Raw genomic sequence first — 17,180 nt, 5'->3', positions numbered from 1 at the left:
CCATAAAAACCGGAATTGCTGATCATTGCTGCTCAGCCGAGCTGAAAGGAGAGCTGTGCCCGGGAAAACAAACCCCCGGGAGCGAGCAGGGGGCACGTGGACTTCACCCGGGGCTGGCACACACACCTGAGCCTTCCTCCTCCTCCTCCTCGATGCCTCTCACCGCATCCGGGGCTGAGCATCCCCCGAGGGGCTATGGGACATCCCAGGGCAGGAGGATGGAAACTTCCCCCGGGAAGGGCAGAGCTGCTCCCGGGGTCACCCCAAAAGAGGGGCTCTGCCCTGGTGCCCGTCCCCTTCTCCTTCCCAGGTGTTACCCCATCCATTCCTGGGACTTCCACACGGGATCTGCCAGTGCATGGGCATCCCCACCCCCGGGCAGAGCCAGCCTGGCCTTTAAAATAGGAGGATTAAGGGAAAAAAAAAAAAAAAGAAAAGACCAAAACACCCCCCTCCACGCGTGTTTGCCTCCCAGCATCCGTGCCAGGCTAAAAATACCTGGCACTCTCTGTTCCCCTGCAGGGTGGAGGGGGATTGAACGGGATTGGAGGCTGGGAGAGGAGCAGGGCACCCACTCGGTGGCACGGGGGGGACACGGGGTCAGGGTGGGGTGGCTGTTCCCCTGGGGCAGTGCAGGAGGAGGGCACGGGGGCCGCGGGTCAGGCAAACGGGACCCTGCCAGCGGGGTGACCGTGCCAGCGGGGTGACCGTGCCAGCGGGGACAAGCGGGGGCGAGGCAGAGGAAATCCCCAAAGAGCCCCGGAGGCAGCGGGGCGGGTGCCAGGAGGGAGTGAAAGGCAGCGCTGAGAGGAGCCGGGGCAGGCTGCCAGGCTGGCACGGGCACTGCGGGCACACGCCACCGCCCGGTGCCCCCAGTGCCGCCCGCTGGGAGGGGACGAGCGCGGAGGAGACCCCTCTCCTCACATCCCGCCCCAGATCTCTCCATCCCGCTCGCAGGAGCCGGCACAGACCCCGCGGAGGGGGTCGAGGCTCGGGGGGCGACCCTGGGGGGCTGCAGGGAGCAGCGCGGGGCAGGGGAAGCCCTCTGAAGAGCAGACGCGCCGCAGGACTGCTGCCTCATTAGAGAGCAATTACCGACTAATTATATGATGGCAACACCCAAACCCGATCAGGAAATGGGGCTGCTGGGTGCCAGGGAGGGCAGGTGAGCACAGGCACACCCCACATCCCCCCCTCCCCGAAACCTCGGGAGCTCTCTGGAGCAGGGATGGGACACATCAGACGGAGGCACAGGAGGTCACGGGCTCTAATTCCCACCGGGCTGGCTCCGTGCCTCAGTTTCCCTATTTAAGGCATCCTGCTCCCTGCCTCTGCCCCGGGGCATCCACCAGCACCAAGCTTCCCCTGCACCCCAAAACCACTGACAGTGGCTCTGCCTCGCTGCAGAGCACCAGAGCACCCCCATCCCACCAGCCCCATCCCACCACCCTCACCCTGGCATCCCAGGATGCCCCCACGGGAATGGGATTTGGGGTCTGTTCTGCTCTGCTGCCCATGAGCACCCTCCTGGGAGCCTGAGCCTGCTCCCACCAGAGCCAGGGCTTGGTGGCACCTGGACAGGGGGCCACCCTGTCACCCCAGGGACAGGACAGCCCTGCTTTTGGTCACCCTGAACCCTGTGAGCCTGTGCCAGGACAGCTCCTGGGGGCAGGTGAACTTTACCCGCATAAGTAACATTCCTGCCGGTTCCTGGTTATCTGTGGTGGGCCAGCATGGGCCTGTCCACAGCCAGAGAGGCCACCAAGGACACTGGGGAAGGGGACAGATGGCTGGGAGCCAGTGGTCAGGGGCAGGAGCCAGACCATTCCCCCTGGCACCCATCCCTCTGCCCCACATCCATCCCACACCGCCCATCCCGGGGGACTCTCGGGGGGACAGGGGGACGTTTTGCCCCCGGAGCCCTCCCTAGCCACAGGGACAAGGTCACACCAATAACAGCTGGCAGGGAGCAGGGAGGGGCCACGGGAGGACGGGGAGCAGCAGCACTGGTGGCTGGTGAAGGGCCTGGCATCACCGGGCACACGGGGAGAGACGGGAAACGAGCTCTTTCCTCCCCTCCGGGAACTCATCACCGCGATTGCAGCTGAGTGCCGGAGCCCCGAGGCCCGGCAGTTTGCACGTAGCTCCCGAATCCCTCATCTCCCTGACAGGCGGGAGAGCAGCCGGAGCTCCGGGCGGCCCCGGGAAAGGTCACTGCCTTTGCACATCCGCAAAACAGGCGTTTAAAAAACACGACAAAAAAGGAGAGGGGGAAAAACAAAAATCCCCCTGTGCTCGCGTGGCAGAGCCGGCAAAGAAGATCGGCCCAGCTGAGGAGCCAGGGAACACTCACCCAGCCCCAGGACCCCCCCAGCCCCCCGGATCTGGCACACTGGCACCAGGCAGTTGGCTCCAAAACAATCCCACAGAGGCAGATTTGTATCTCCTGATTTGCCTGAGCTTTCTGGGCCCTCAGGGTGCAATCGCCTCTTCAAATTCTCCGGAAGAATAAAGGCTGGAAAATTAGTTTCAGTACATCGAGCAGGCGGCCGGGAGATGGGAGTTTGGGGGTCCTCCTGCCCCCCCCTCGAGCATCACCCTGCAAAGGGGGAGCAGAGCTGAGCTCCTGGGGTGAGGGTCCTGGCTGTGGGACCCCTGAGGACATGGGGGACACGGGGACAAGCGATGGTGACTCCAGGGAGTGCGAGGACGTGGGTGAAAAGGAAGAGCAGGATGTGAAGTGGGAGCTGAGCTGCCCCTGGATGTGCTCTGGCTGTGTCAGAGATGCAGAGCTGCCCAATTCCAGCCATGGAATTCCAGCATGGTCTGGCTGCCTCATCCTGCACCTGCCTGCTGGGTCCTGAGACACACAGAGTCACAACACTGCCACTGCCAAAGGGTTTTCCACTGCTGGAAGTAGATCCCTGCAAAGCCAGGGAGGAGGGGGATTCACCTCCTGTAACCGCAGAGCGGGACAGAGGTGGTGGAACAGGATGGGATGAGACACTGGCATTGGGGAATGACGGTGCTGAGCTCACACTGAGCTGCAGCCGGGCACATCCTCGTCATCCCCAGAGAGCCCTTGGAATCCCCTCACCCCTGGTTGCCATCAGCCCTGGATCCCTGGCACCGCAGCACCCACCACCCGCCACAGCTCACTGCCCACCACGGAGGGTCCTGGATCTCCCACCCTGACCCTTCAAACCCTCCTGGGTGCCCAGCCCAGACTGGGGGTGTGCAGCTGCCGGGGCCAGTGCCAGCAGGGTGGAGTTTTCCAGCTGTTTCCCCCGGGGATGCTGTGCCCACACCCCCCCATCCTCACCTGGCACGGAGCACGGTCCCCAGTGCCCACCGCATGGCCCGGGCGTGCAGCAGCTCCACAATGCAGGTGCCTCGGGATGAGGGATGAGCACAGGGCTCATCCCCCCGGCTGCTGTGGGACCGGCCCAGCAGGGCTGGCAGGCGGCCGGTGCTGCCAGACTGGTCCTGGCTGTTCTGCCGGGAGCCCGACCCACGGCACAGCATTCCCGGCTCTCCGGGACAGCACAGGGAGAGGCCTCTCCCACTCAGCCCAGCCGCTGACGCCCGTGCCGGTGCCCCCACCGTGCCACAGAGGCATCCAGCAGCCACACACCTCTCCCCAGCACGGTGCCCTTCCCTGGGTGCGAGGTCCAGGCCTCGGTGTCGCCGAGCTGCTGGAGCCGCTGCCGGCGTTACGTAAGGAATGCTGAGAGCGGAGCGCCGGCTCCCTGTTCCCGGTGGCTGCAGGCAGGAGGAGAGCAACAACAGCCTCTCGCTGCTCAGCAGGAACACACGGCTCTGCCGCCAGTGGCAGCGGCAGGAACACGGTGCCGGAGCAGCGGGAGGATGCGGGAGGATGTGGGAAGGAGCAGGAGGATGCGGGAGGATTCTCTCTGCTCGGTCCCAGTCCCCAACTCCAGTCACCCAGGGATGTGAACACAAGAGTGGGGAGGGATGGTACATGGGATGCTGAGCCCTCCTCGGCCGGATCCTGCCTCCCTGCTCCGAGAACAAAGGACTGCGCTGAAAGGCTCCGGCGGCCACGGAATCACCGGCGGGACTCGGAGCAGCTGCACAGCAACCATATCCCTCAGCACAGGGATGGGAGCTCCTCTGATCCTCTGGGGCTCTGAGAAACCTCCAGGCTGCCCCAGTGTGCCAGGCTGGAGCAGCCAGGGAGAGGGATTACTGGGACACGGCCCGGGGGGATCACGGACACAGCACAGGGGAGAGATTGTGGACATGGCACGGGGGGATCACCAGCGCGCCCAGGGGGATCAGGAACATGGCACGGGGGATCATGGAAATGGCACAGGGGGTTCACCAACATGCACAGGGGGATCATGGACAGGGCACAGGGGGATCATGGACATGGAACATCACCAACCCGCGGGGTGTTTGGAGAGGGGCATCTGTCACCAGGCAGCCACGCACACACAAAAGGCGTCTCATTATCCCCTAATTAGTGCCTTGCCAGCTCCTGCAATTAACACCCATGTGAGCGGCTGTTGTTGAGGTAAACAGAGGGTTAGAAGCACCCTGGAGAGCAGGGGGGTACCCTGGCAGGGTGCAGACCACCCGTGGGCACACCCAGAGGGCAAGGAGATCCTCCTGCTGAGGAGGGGGTCCAAGCAAACTCCTGAGCCCCCCTGGTTGCTCCGGGAGAGCTGGATGGGGCTGGAAAGGGCCCTCTCGGCCTCAGTGAGAGTGTGGCAGTGGTAGGACCTTGCAAGGCTGGTGGCACTGCCCAGGGCATCCCAGAGCATCACCAGCACCACACAGCAGGGAGCATCCGTGCTCCACGGGGAGAAGGGGAGAGACTTTCATAGGATCATAGTCCTGTCACTCCAGGCCCCTGTCCAAGTCCCTCTCCAGCTCTCTTGAAGCCCCTTTACGCACTGGAAGGGGCTCTAAGGTCTCTTCAGGCTGAACACCCCCAGCTCCCTCAGCCTGCCTCCAGAGCAGAGCAGTTCCAGCCCTTGGAGCACCTCCGTGACCTCTGGACTCGCTCCAGCAGCTCCACTTTCTCCCAAAAATCAGCCCATGACTCAGGAGCAGCCAGGGTTGGACTACAGGCTGCAGGTCCTGCCCCAGAGGTGGCCAAGACACACGTCCTCATGCCCAGCCCACGCTGACCAGGTGTTTATCCCAGTCCTCTCCCTTGGAAACATCAAAGGAGTCGCCCAGGTCTTAAATGGCCTTTCTCTGCCTGACCCAGAAACAGGGATCAAGAGCTGCCTCATCCCTTAATTGAGAAGTTGGTGACTTTGAATCTTTATTAAAGAGCTTTAGCGAATTCACAGATTAAGGGCACAACCGGCCACTGCCACCATCCAACCTGATTCCCTGGATCCAACCTGATTCCCCGCATGCCAGGGCCAGAGCCACCTCACCCTGCAGCTGCTGCTGGGGAGCCCTCACCGGGCTCCAAACAGCCTTGGAATGGGCTCCCTGTGCTGCTGCCACCGAGTGAAAACTGAAACCAAACCCAATCCATGCTGAAAAACAACAGCCTGCCTGCACTGAACGACCCATTCCCAGGGATGGTGGAAGGAGCAGGCAGGGCTGGGGGGTGGGACACAACACACATCCCCCCTCCCTCTCTCTGCAGGTTTCCATCTGCCTGTGCCACATGCAGGGGGCTGCTCTTCAGCAGTGCCAGGAAAACAGGGATGTTTGGGAGCAGAGGGCTGGCAGGGCACAAGGCGGGCAGGGGCTGCCTGAGGAGCAGGAGTTCCCTGGGCGGGTGTAGGGCTGAGAATCCCGGGGAGGAACGAGGCTGGAGAGGAGACAGCACATTCCTCGAAGCGCTGTTCCTGCCTGCTGCGGATTATCATGTTTCCAGCTAAGGAAAACAGGAGTGGGGGATGCTACTACCGACGCCTGGGAGAGAGAGAGGAGCGGCAGCGGAGCCGGGGCCGCGCTTTCCCTGCCAGCCCACAAAGCCGGCCAGGAGAAATCCCCGGCCCGGCTGATTCCCGGGGGCACAGATGGAGCAGGAGACAACCCACGGCCCTGCCCGGCTGCAATGGGTTCAAAAGGCCTCGGGGGGATTAAACCCCTCGCTGCCCATCTGGGGTGGTGTTTGTGCCCGATGCCAGGCCTGGCTGCGGGGCGGGGGTGTGAACACACACGTGGGAAAACACACACAGTGAAAACACACACACACAGTGAAAACACACACACAGGCTCACCCCGTGGCACGGTGACCCGCAGCCAGGGCGATGCTGGTGTCCCCTCCCCATGGCAGGGAGCAGCCAGTGGTCACGGTCACGGTCACTGGTGCCCTCACAGCAGTTGGCACCTGGCACAGCCGCCTCACCCCAGCAGTGCCAGCCATGGAGCTCACCCTCCTGCCCATCCCTCCTCTCCCTCATCCTCGCCAGCCCAGCGGCTGCTCCCGCCTGTTTCTATGGGAACTCAGCAGGAAAACACGGTTCCCAGCAAGGCCAGCGCCGGCCCGGTGCCAGGCGTCACCCTGTCACCGCGTCTGCCAGGGGCAACCCCTGTGCCAGGCCCTGCCCGGGAAGGCAGGGACCCCTCCCCAGAGCCCCTGTCCCTGACTGATGGGGCACTGGGGGCCCAGTGCAGCAGGAGGGGGGCCAGGGCCCGCAGAGGTCCCTGGCGTGGGCTGGGGGTGCAGAGGCTGCTCCCCTGGCAGGCTCTGCCCGGGGCACACAGAACCAGGCCAGAGGGGCCTGGCTTTGTGCTTCCCATGGGATTTTTAGCAGATGCCCAGGAATTCTAATGCCTCGGCCACCTCCTCCTCTCTAGGAGTCCTAATCCTGGCTCCAGGTCCCTGGGAGGTGGCTTGGGGTGGGTGACAGCACCGGGTGTCCCCAAAGCCGCAGCACTGCTGGGGAGGAGGGAAAGAGCTCCCTTGGGAAGCCTCGTCCTCCCTCGGCAGAGCAAAGGGGACAAGAGGGACCGGCACAGGTTGGAGCAGGACAGGAGCTCTCCTTCCCAATGAGGTAATGCCAGCGGGGCTCAGGGGAGGGAACGGGAGCAGCCACACGCACACGGAACCCGGCAAGCTCACACGTGAGCACACGCGTGTGCACGGCACTGCACCGCGGGACGAGCCGGGGGCTCGGAGCCGGGGATGCAGAGTGGGATGCACGACAGGATTCGCAACGGGATGCGCCGTGGGATGCACAGGGGGATGCACAGCGGGGATGCAAACGCTCCTGACGCGCAGAAGGGGGAGAAGCCTCCCGGTGCTGCCGATTCCGGCTGCGGAGCCGCGCGGCGCCGCAGCCTCGCCTGCCCGGGGGGACCATTCCCGCAGCAAATGCCACCCCGGCTCCCTCCGTTCCCGGCCTCCCCTCTCCCCTCCTCACCCCAGGATGGCCACGCACACCCCCCTCTCACAGCTCCCCTCTCACCTCCCCGCACGCAGGGATTACAGAGCGGCTCCCGCGGCCATCTGGAGCGGGAGCTCGGCCCCCCCTGCACCCAAGGGACCGCGGCACGTCACGGGGGGATGGCGGGGCCAGGTGGATCACACCGAGCACGGGACTCAGCCCTCCCACTCCGCAGCCCTCGGAGGGTGGCAAAGACCCCGCACAGAGGTGATGGAGGGGCCGGCCCCCCTCCCATCGTGCACGGGGGTCCTGCGGCCGGCGCTGGGGTCCCCCCCGAATCCCGCGGGAGGGCGGCCGGTCCAGCCCCTTCCGCTGGGGTTTAATAGACTCGTGGCGTATTAACATGCCCCATCATGTGATGAATCAGCCCCTGTTCCCTCAGATCTCGCAGCGGCGCAACAAAGCTGCGATTGAGGGCTCAGGGCAGCGGCTGCGGCTCGCGCGTCTCCGGCACCGCCAGACACCCGGGGCAGGGGGGCCCGGGAGCCCCGCACGGCGCAGCAGCGCAGCCCTTCCTCCCCACCGAGGAGGAGGAGGAGGACAGCTCTGCGCTCTCGGCAGGCAGCGAGACGAGCCACGAAGCCAAGGGAAGGTCTCGGATCCCCGGGAAGCGCCAGACGCGACATCTCGGCTCCATCCATCACATCCCGTCCCGTGCCCGCAGCAAAGCGCCCGGCGCGGGGATCCGGCCGCACACACGGGGCTGGGGGGTCCGGCCCATCCGAGCCCCCCCCGGCACCAAGCCCGGGGTTTGGGGGTGCTAAAACAGGGCCCCAAGGGATGGTTCCCATCCAGACACTGTTCTGGCCGCGCGTGGAGCCGGGTCCAAGCCTGGGGGTCTCAGCCTGAGGGGTCCAAACCGAGGGGGTCCCAGCCCGCAGTTGGGGGGTTCCAGGGGGCACAAACCAGCGCGCAGCACACAAACACACGGCGGGGACAGCTTGGGGGAGTCCCCACTTCTCACCGAAAGCCCGACAGGAGGAGCAGGGGGTGCAGGGGGACCCTGGGGGGCGCAGGGGGTGCTGACCCCCACAGCGCACCCTGCTCTGCCCACGGGGCCGGAGTACAGACACCCCCCTTTTCCCAAGAGAGCCCCCCCTGCCCAGCTCGCTCCCCCCCACGCGATGAGGGGATGCGCTGCCGCTCCGCGCCCCCCCTGCAGCGCCCGGGAGGAGGAGGAGGAGGAAGAGGAGGAGGAGGAGGAAGGAAGGGAGCCGCGCCGGAGGCACTCACCGTGCGGGGCGGGCAGCGGCCGGTCCCCCCGCGCTGCCTACGGGCGCAGCATCCTCCCGGCCACCCCGAGCCCGAGCCCGAGCCGGAGCGGGAGCCGGAGCCGCAGCCGGAGCTGGGCATGCTCGGGGGCCACCGAGCGGCACGTGACGCCGGGCTGGCACCGAGCACGGCGGGGGGGCCGCGCCGCCCCCACCGCCCCCCGCCTCAGCATCCCCCCGGGGCGACCGCACCGACCCCCCCTGTGCCCCACCGGGGGACCCGCGACCCCGCGAGGGGGGCTGGACCACGCTCCCCCCATCCCCGCACACACCACACCCCCCCATTCCCTGGGGAGCAGCCGGGATCGCGCTCCCCCCTCCCCGCGGCACCCCGGAATCAGAGGGATAGCCTGGAACACGCTCCCCTCTGCACCCCGGCATCTCCTGGGACAGCCTGGACCACGCTCCCTCCTCACATCCCAGAACGGAGGGAGCAGCTGGGACTGCACATCCCACTGCATCCCTGGGGAAGCAGCCGGGCCCCTGTTCCCGCCTCCATCCTGCATCCCTCGGCACAGGGAAGCTCATTTGTTCCCAGGCACATCGTGGAACCCTCTGCAGTGGGTCAGGCAGCAATCCCAGACTCTGCATCCCAGGATTGCTGCCTGCAGGGAGAGGATGCAGAGGATGGGCAGCAAGAGAGCTCCCAACAGCCACTGCACCCCTGGAGCACAAAGGCCACCCCTCACTCCCCCGGGCCCTGCTGAGGGCCAGTGATGGCACAGATGGGGCTGGCAGGGCCTTCCCCAGCCCTGCTCAGGCCCCCAGCCCTGGCCTGGTGGCAGGGTGGCTCCCTGAGCTGGGCACAGAGGCACTGGGACTGCAGATTGCAGCCCTACAGCAATGGCACCGTGCCCTGATCCATGGTACTGCCCTGATCCATGGCACTGCCCTACTTCTGCCTGTCAGAGCCGCTGAGCCCACGGTGGGACCCTGCCTGCACCCAGAGGGGCCCTGCCTGCACCCACCTCAGGCTCAGACCCCTCAGGGACCTCCCATTCTCCCCACTGAGCTGGTGGGGGGACACAGGGGTTCTCCTGGAAGGAAAAGCCGGTGGCTGCCCCTGATCCTATAATCCCCCCAGTCGGGCATTAGGGGCTGGGCAGGGGGTGGCTTTCACTGCATGCTCTGCCTCCTGCATCCCCCACAGTGGTGGGTGAGACCCTCCCTCCCTGTCAGCCCACAGCAGGACCCCTGTACCCCCAAAGTTACAGCTGCCCCCTCTCCAAGGCCACTGTTCCCAGCCATTCCCCTGCTCCATGGAAATCAAGGATCCACTGGGGCAGCTCTACCCCCACTGCCCTCCTGCCACTCAGGAGTCCCCTGAGAGCTGCAAAACAGCTCTGAAAGCCCGTGAGCAACTAGGGAGCTCCTGAGGGAGCCCCCCCAGCCCCTCCCAGCAAGCTGAGCACCCCCAGCCAGTCTGGGGTCCGGGTATTCCCTTCTCCCTTACATGGCACGAGGCACAGGGTGCTGCTGGAGCAGCTCCCAGCCCAAAGGCACAGACACAGCAGGGCCCTTCCTTCTACAGGCAGAGCTGGGGGTAGGTTTGGGGTAGAAAAGATCCCTTTTACTAGCAGTGCTTCCCATGGAAGCACCTGGACAGGGCTCAGGGATTGGGTGCTGCCCTTCCACACTCCAGGCTGGCACAGGTGGGAGGGAGCCCAGCATCACATGGAGCCAGTGGTTCCCTTATCCACAGCTGGGCCCTGGCACCACCATGCCAGGCCCAGCGCCATCTCTGGGGCACAGGGGCCACCAGTTGGTCCCCTAAGCCGTGATGGCTCAGGTGGGGCTGGCAGGACCCTTCTCCAGCCCTGATCCAGTGGCAGCCCCGCTCCCTGCTCCATTCCCAGGAGCTGTGGTGCTCAGGGAAGGTGACCCCTGCCCGGGGGGAGCAGGGCAGACGTGCTGCAGGCACACACAGCTCCAACCCGAGCAGGAGGGTCACAGGGCAGCCCCAGCCCCACTCTGGGCCACGGCTGTGGCTGCACGATCCCAGCACGGGGCTGACTCAAGGACACCTTGTCTCTGCTCCCAGATTAGACTGGATAATCCTGGTGCTTTGCTCCAGCCCCCAGCCCGCCGCCTCGGGATCTTTGCTCTCGCCGGGTTTACGGCCGTCTGGGCACACAGGGGGAACCTCCGGCAGCCAGATAGGGACGGGCTCAAAGATCCCCCCTGGAACACCCCCAGCCGGCAGCAGCCAGAGCACAGCCCGCAGCTCGGCCTGTCTAGACACCACATCACCCCGCCAGGGCCCGGCTCCGGCACCGCGGGCAAGGAGGGGGCAAGAGGGAATGAGAGACAACCCTCCGGGATGAACCAGGAGCAGCCCCTGGGGCTGGATCCTCCCTGGGTTACGCTTGGCACAGCCAGCACAGCCTGCTCCGTGCTCTGCCCCGGGCAGGGAGCGCCCCGGGGACCCCCGGCGTCACTCACCCCCTCCCAGAGCTGCAGGGCCCCCCAGAACCCCAGAAAGCTCCCCCGGGCTCCGGGGGATGTTCCCCCAAGGGATGACGTGGGATGGGGGGGCCGGCTGGTTCACCCACACCCCCTGGAGCTCCCGGAGCCCTCAGAGGAGAGTTTTGCATCCAGAACTCAGCACAGGAGCGTGGGCAGGGACAGGGTGGGATTCACCTGCTCCAGCAGCCCCAGGGCTAGGACAGACCCTAAAGCCGGGTCTGGGCCCTGCTAAGCCCTGCAAAGACCAGCCCAGGTAATCCCTGCAAGGACCAGCCTCCTCCCGGGATGCAAAGGTTCTCGGGAGCAGGAGGCAGAAGCTTCTCCCCCCCAAGGCCCTCCCCACTTACTTGATGAAGTAGAGGCCCCCGTGCATCGTGGTGTCCACCTCCCAGCCTCGGGGCAGCCCTGCAAGGACACGGCAGAGCCAGGGGTCACCCTCCCTCGCCCCACACGGCCCCTGCCCTCCCTGCCAGCCCTGCTGTGGGCCGGGGGCTGCACTGCAGCAATGCTCAGTGTCCCACCGAGGCTTCCCTTCACTGGGGGGCACCCACAGAGGGACCCCCCCGGGAAAGGCAGCGCTGGAGAAGGGCAGGAGTGTGTGGGCAGGGAGCTGAGGGGCGATCATAACCCTCGTGGGGTGCTGTGTCCTGCTGTGATGACTCTCACACGCTCACACTGCAATTCTAAAGCCATTTGTGTCCCCTCCCCATTGGCAACAGGTCTCAGAGGCCACAAGGAGCCTCTGCAGAAGGCAAAAGCCCCCACAAGAATCTGGAAACCCCATGCTGGAGATGCAGCATCACCTCCCACATCACTCCAAGCACCCCCAACCCTGCCCAGCACACGGCAGCTCCCGCTGGCTCAGCTTTTTGGGGTCTCCCATTGCATTTCTGGAGGGTTTCACTCCACACCTCCAGCTCCTGGTCACCCCAGGCCCCAGGCCCATCCCTTACCAGCACAGGAGAAGTGCCCACTCTGGATGGAGTAGCCCGTGCCGGGGTGCACCCAGCTCGTGGACTTGGTGTCGTCGCTGTGGGAGGGAAGAAGAGGGGTCGTCAGCACCCACGGGGGCCCAGGAGCCCCCTCCCACCACCAGGGAAGGGTCTTTGCAACACAAGTGACTCTTCCAGTCAAAGGAATGCAAGGACTGGATTTTAGGGCCAGAGAGGAGCAGCATCCACCAGGGTGGGACAGCCCCAGAAAGAGGGAAGTGGGGGGAAAGCAGAGGCGACCGTGCCGCAGGAAAGCAGCCCCGTGCAGAGCTCTGCACAGGAGGAGGGACCCCTTGTTTCCACCCCAAACTAAGCCCTGCGCCCCCTGCAGCCCCCCCCCCCCCCAGCCACGCACCCCGCCCCCCACACCCCCAAAATGTCACCCCATCCCCACCCCAGCCCATCCCACCCCACCCCGGTGCCGGGCGGGACGTACTCGATGAAGAAGACGCGCCCGTCCCCGCACACGCCGTAGGTCCACCTGCCCGGCAGGTCCAGCCAGTCGATGTCATCCCCCATGGGGGTGGCACTGGGGGGCTCGGGAGAGGGGCGGCTCCGGGCTGGGACAGCGCCCGGCTCGGGAAGCGCCAAACGACTCCCAGCCCGTCTCCCCAGGAGCGAACACTTGCTCAGCTCAGACCTTCCACCCAGGCTCTGTTTGCTGCAAATAACCCAGGAGGGAGGGAAAAGGGAAAAAAAAAAAATTCCCAACCAGCCCCATGGAGTTTAACCCCCTCGGAGCCGGGCTGCCACCCTGCCTGCGAGGAGCAGAGGGCACCCTCCCAGCTCTCCTGATGACTCTGCAGGGCCAGCCCGTCACAGCTTCCTCCACTGCCTACTCGGGGTAATTACCATCCATTAACTCAAGGTGAGTAATTATGGAGTCGTTACTTCCCTCTCCTGTTCATTTTAAACAATGTCAGATTCTTCTGCCCCGTCTGATCTGGCGGCCAAGCCGTATGTAGGGCACCCTGATGATTATCTGCGGCACTTTGGGAGCTGCCCGGTGGGTATTTTCTCTCTGCCGGTACTTAGCCGGCAATTAAACGTCTTTCAAGGGGAAAGGTGGGGTCTGGGAGGCACCGGGGCTGCTGAATGAAAGAGCCAATTGCCCTCCTGTCTCTGCGGCGCCTTTGCAAAGCTTCGTGGCACCAGGAGGAAGAGGCTGGTCCAGGAGGGGCCTGAGAGCGAAAAAGAAGGAGCTGGTTCCCAAAGGAGGGAGGAATCAGAACAGAAAGGTTGGAAGGGACCTCCAAGGTCAGGTTCAACCTTTGCCCAAGCACCACCACGGGCACTGAAGCACATGGCAGAGGAAGGGGCTTGTCCTGCTGAGCCAAAGCTCAGTCCCCACATCAGAGCAGCTCCCTGCCAGGATTTGGGGAAACCAGTTCCCCGAAAGCTTTTCCTGCAGTTCTTTGAAGGGTGAGAAAAACACGTCTGGTTAGTCCCGGGGAGCCCATTGGGAGAGCACCCCATGGGACCCTGGCAATGCCACAGCACTGGGGTTTGGCTCACCCTGAGAAGCTCCTTTCCCTGGGAGAAACCCGGCTGCAATCCAAGGGCCGAGCTGCCATCCTGCCCCTGGATGTGAGCACGTGCTCAGACCCCCACACCTGCAGACTCGGAGCGTGACTCACCAGGAGCATTTTGGAAGGTGGATTGGGCTGGGTTTGGGCTGACTGGGGCTGGCCCCAGTCCAGGGTCACACCAGGGAGTCACCACCCTTATCTTGTGACCATCCCTGAACCTGCTGCTGAGCAAACCTCAACCACCACCCCACTAAGGCCCAGCCACGGGAGCTCCCGATGTGCCCCGAGATTGGGGAGGTCATGGAATCACCCCGGGGAGGGGCTTCTGCTTCCACCTCACCTCTGCTCCATGGGGGCCACGCTCCAGAGCCAACCCACAGCCAAGGAATCCCGTGGGCAAACCTCGGGAGCACACCAGCAGCTCCCTGTGGTGCTGCTCCATCCCAGGGCAGCGCCAAACCCGTGGAAGAATCTCCCACATCCACCTTTGGCATCGTGGTTTTTGTGGAGTCTCCGGAGCCAGCCCTGGCTGGAGATGGTTTGTGGCACATGTGGGCTCAGGGCAGGGATGGTTTGATAAAGTCAGACACAGCAGGAGGCTGTTCCTGAGCTGCCCTAATCCTATTTCGGTGCTGGGGAGGCTCTGTGGGGATAACCACGGAGCTCCTGGGATTTGGCACTGCACAGGGATAACCACAGAGTTCCTGGGATTTGGCACTGCAGGGATAACCATGGAGTTCCCAGGAACAGTGGCTCCTCTGGCCCCCCTGCCCCTGCACTGGCTCAGGGTTGGGGTTTTCTTCACAGAATCATGGAATGTCCTGAGCTGGAAGGGACCCACGAGGATCAAAGTCCAACTCCTGGCCCTGCACAGGACACCCCAAAATCCCACCCTGTCCCTGAGGGCGTTGTCCAAACCCTCCTGGAGCTCTGGCAGCTTTGGGGCTGCCCTGGGGAGCCTGTTCAGTGCCCCACCACCCTCTGGGGGAAGAACCTTCTCCAGAACCCAATATTTTGTCCCTGTAGTGCTGTGTCAGGAGCTCCCTGTGCCCCGTCCTCACCTTCCAGCCCAGGGCTAAACCTCTCCAATTATCCAGAGTGTCCTCCCAGGTACCTCCAGGGAATGTGGGATCCGGGGCCATTCCAGGTGAGTTCATCTGATCCTGAAAGATTTCCTTCCTTCTCTAGTAACCCCCAGGGAAGGATGCATTTCCCTGACCATGCATATTCCCAGAGTCCCCCTCACTTGTCCATGGGAATTACTGGGAATGGACTCATCAGACACCTTGGGAAGGAGAAGGAGTGATTCACTCTGAGGTTCTTGGAGGGCTTTGTAGGACCTTCAGCCAACAACCCCGAGCAGCTCCAGGCTCTCTCCTGCCAGGTAAATAAATCAGCTTTTATTGCTTTCCACGAGGGAATTTTTTTCTCCCCCTATTTCCTTCTATCTTAATCCAATGGAAATTCAAAGGGGAAATACCAGCGGGGCTTTTTGTTTTCATTTGGTTTAAAGTCCTTTTAAAAGCTGCCTGTTCACAACCAGCCAGGCTGGGGAGGAAGGGGGACAGCAAGAGGCACTCACTGAGGCTTTCCTCGCAAAACCACCTGGATTCCCTGTTCCTGAAGGTTCCAGGGAGGCTCCCATAGGACTGGGCACCACCACCTCCCCCTGTGCACCGTGTCCTTCCTTTAGCAGGGATATGGGGGAATCCCAGAACGGTTTGGGTGGGAAGGGACCCTAAAGATCATCTCATTCCACCCCCTGCCATGGGCAGGGACACCTTCCAGTGGACCAGGTTGCTCCAAGCCCCCTCCAACCTGGCCTGGGACACAGACGCTGGTTTGGGCAGGATTTTGCTCCCAAAATTCCAGGAGCAGCCACCTCCACCTCCTCCATCCCCACAGCGCCGAGCCTTTGCCCCGGGGCCGCGGTGGGACCACGTGGAGAACAAAGGGCGGAGAGAGGGAAACACGTGGAAAAAGGGAGGGAAACACGTGGGAAAAGGGCCGTGAGGGGTGACAGGGCACGGCTGTGACCCGGCTGCGGGCAGGGAGGACACCCGGTGACCTCCCCTCCAGGGCAGCACACCCGGCCGGGGACGTTTCCTCCCGGAGCCCCGCGGGTCACGCAGCAGGAATGTCACCAAACCGGGCGCTCCTGCGCACAAAGGGAGGGTTGTTGAGCTCGCCTTGGATTTGCCCATCCCAGAGCTCATCCAGGGCAAGGCGGAGGAGCACCTGGGAGGGTGGGAGGGGTGGGAGGGACGGGGGGGGGGGGGGCGCCCAGCGGGGCCCCCCCCCGGGGCATCGTCGCTGGCTGCGCGTCCCCTCTGCCGCACAGTTCTGGCACCATCTCCTGGACAAAAGCGTCCCAGGAATAACACTGGGAATGCAGCTGCAGGATGGGGGCGTGGAGGGAGGCAGGTGCTTCAGCCGAGCCCAACTGACGCCCCCTGAGATGTGCGTTGTCCCCCTCCCCACCAGAGAATCATGGAGTGGTTTGGGAGGGACATTAAAGATCTCCCAGTCCCACCTCATTCCATGGGCAGGGACACCTTCCACTGGCCCAGGTTGCTCTGGGCAGCCACAGCTTCTCTGGGCACCCTGTGCCAGGGCCTGCCCACCCTCCCCAGACCACAGCCTGACCCTGTAACTTCCCACTGTCCTCTCCTCCCTCCACACTCATCCCATCCACCCGCTCCGAGGTCCCAGCCGGGCACCCATCTGGGCACACAACGGCCACCCCACCACAGTGCCCCACAATCCCGGGATCTCTGCTCCCTCTTGGCTTTCCCAGAGCCCAGGGGTGACCCCGCTGGAAGAGCTGCTCAGCACAAGCACTCCTTGCCCGGGGTCTGCTCATAATCTGCTGGATGGTGCCAGGGAGCGCCGCTGCCGGGGGCTGCTCCTTCCCGGCTGGAACACCAGAGCCCAGACACCCGGACTGGGAGCAGATGTTTAACAGCCCCTTATCACCAGTAACCCCAGTAACACGTTCACCAGCAGGCACAGCAACCCAGCGCTCCCACATCCAGCCCGGAACTCCAAAGCCTGGTTTCCATAGCTCCCGGAATCCGGCGTGGAGAGACGCCAGCAAAACATCCCTCCCGCTCCGGAGCCTTTTTAACCTGCCCCTGCTTCCCCCTTTGCCAGAACCTTGTTTCACCTCAGACCTGGCCTAAATTACCTCAGGAACACGGAACAGCCCGGACCCAGACGTGGGGAGCGTGACAAGGAACGGGAAGAGGCGCTGAAGCCAAATGTCCCGCTGGGTCTTTGTTTCTTCCCAGCACAAAGGCCTTTCTCTTCCCAGAGACCTGGGCCTGTATCCCAGTATCCCAATGTCCTGGCTGCTGCCTCCAAGGGCTGTGCTTTGCATGCAGAAAGGGGACGGTTGGCACCGGTTTTCCATTCCTGATGAGGTGCCTTTTCTCTTGGGATGGGGAAAGAAGCAGGGATGAGGAGGAAAGCAGGGATGGAGAAAGAAGCAGGGATGGGGAAAGAAGCAGGGATGGGGAAAGAAGCAGGGATGGGGAA

At 64.0% G+C, this 17,180-nt stretch overlaps 1 protein-coding gene across 3 annotated transcripts in view; it reads right to left on the bottom strand.

Annotated features, from left to right (window-relative positions):
• Nucleotides 1–8,698, bottom strand: part of PLEKHA6 (pleckstrin homology domain containing A6) — a 42,698-nt gene extending 34,000 nt beyond the window's left edge. The window contains exon 1 of one of the 3 annotated variants that reach the window (XM_027659772.1): nucleotides 8,619–8,698. The gene's annotated coding sequence lies outside the window, so the exon portion shown is untranslated. Of the gene's footprint in view, nucleotides 1–7,406; nucleotides 7,578–8,618 lie in introns of those variants that run through there. The other 2 variants (XM_027659766.1, XM_027659768.1) reach the window with 2 other exon arrangements.
• Between the last annotated feature and the right edge of the window lie 8,482 nt (nucleotides 8,699–17,180).

This window comes from Corapipo altera, unplaced genomic scaffold (assembly GCF_003945725.1).
Source record: "Corapipo altera isolate COAL_440 unplaced genomic scaffold, ASM394572v1 77b, whole genome shotgun sequence".
Classification (NCBI taxonomy): Eukaryota; Metazoa; Chordata; class Aves; order Passeriformes; family Pipridae; genus Corapipo; species Corapipo altera.
This window is presented reverse-complemented; position numbering and strand designations above follow the sequence as displayed.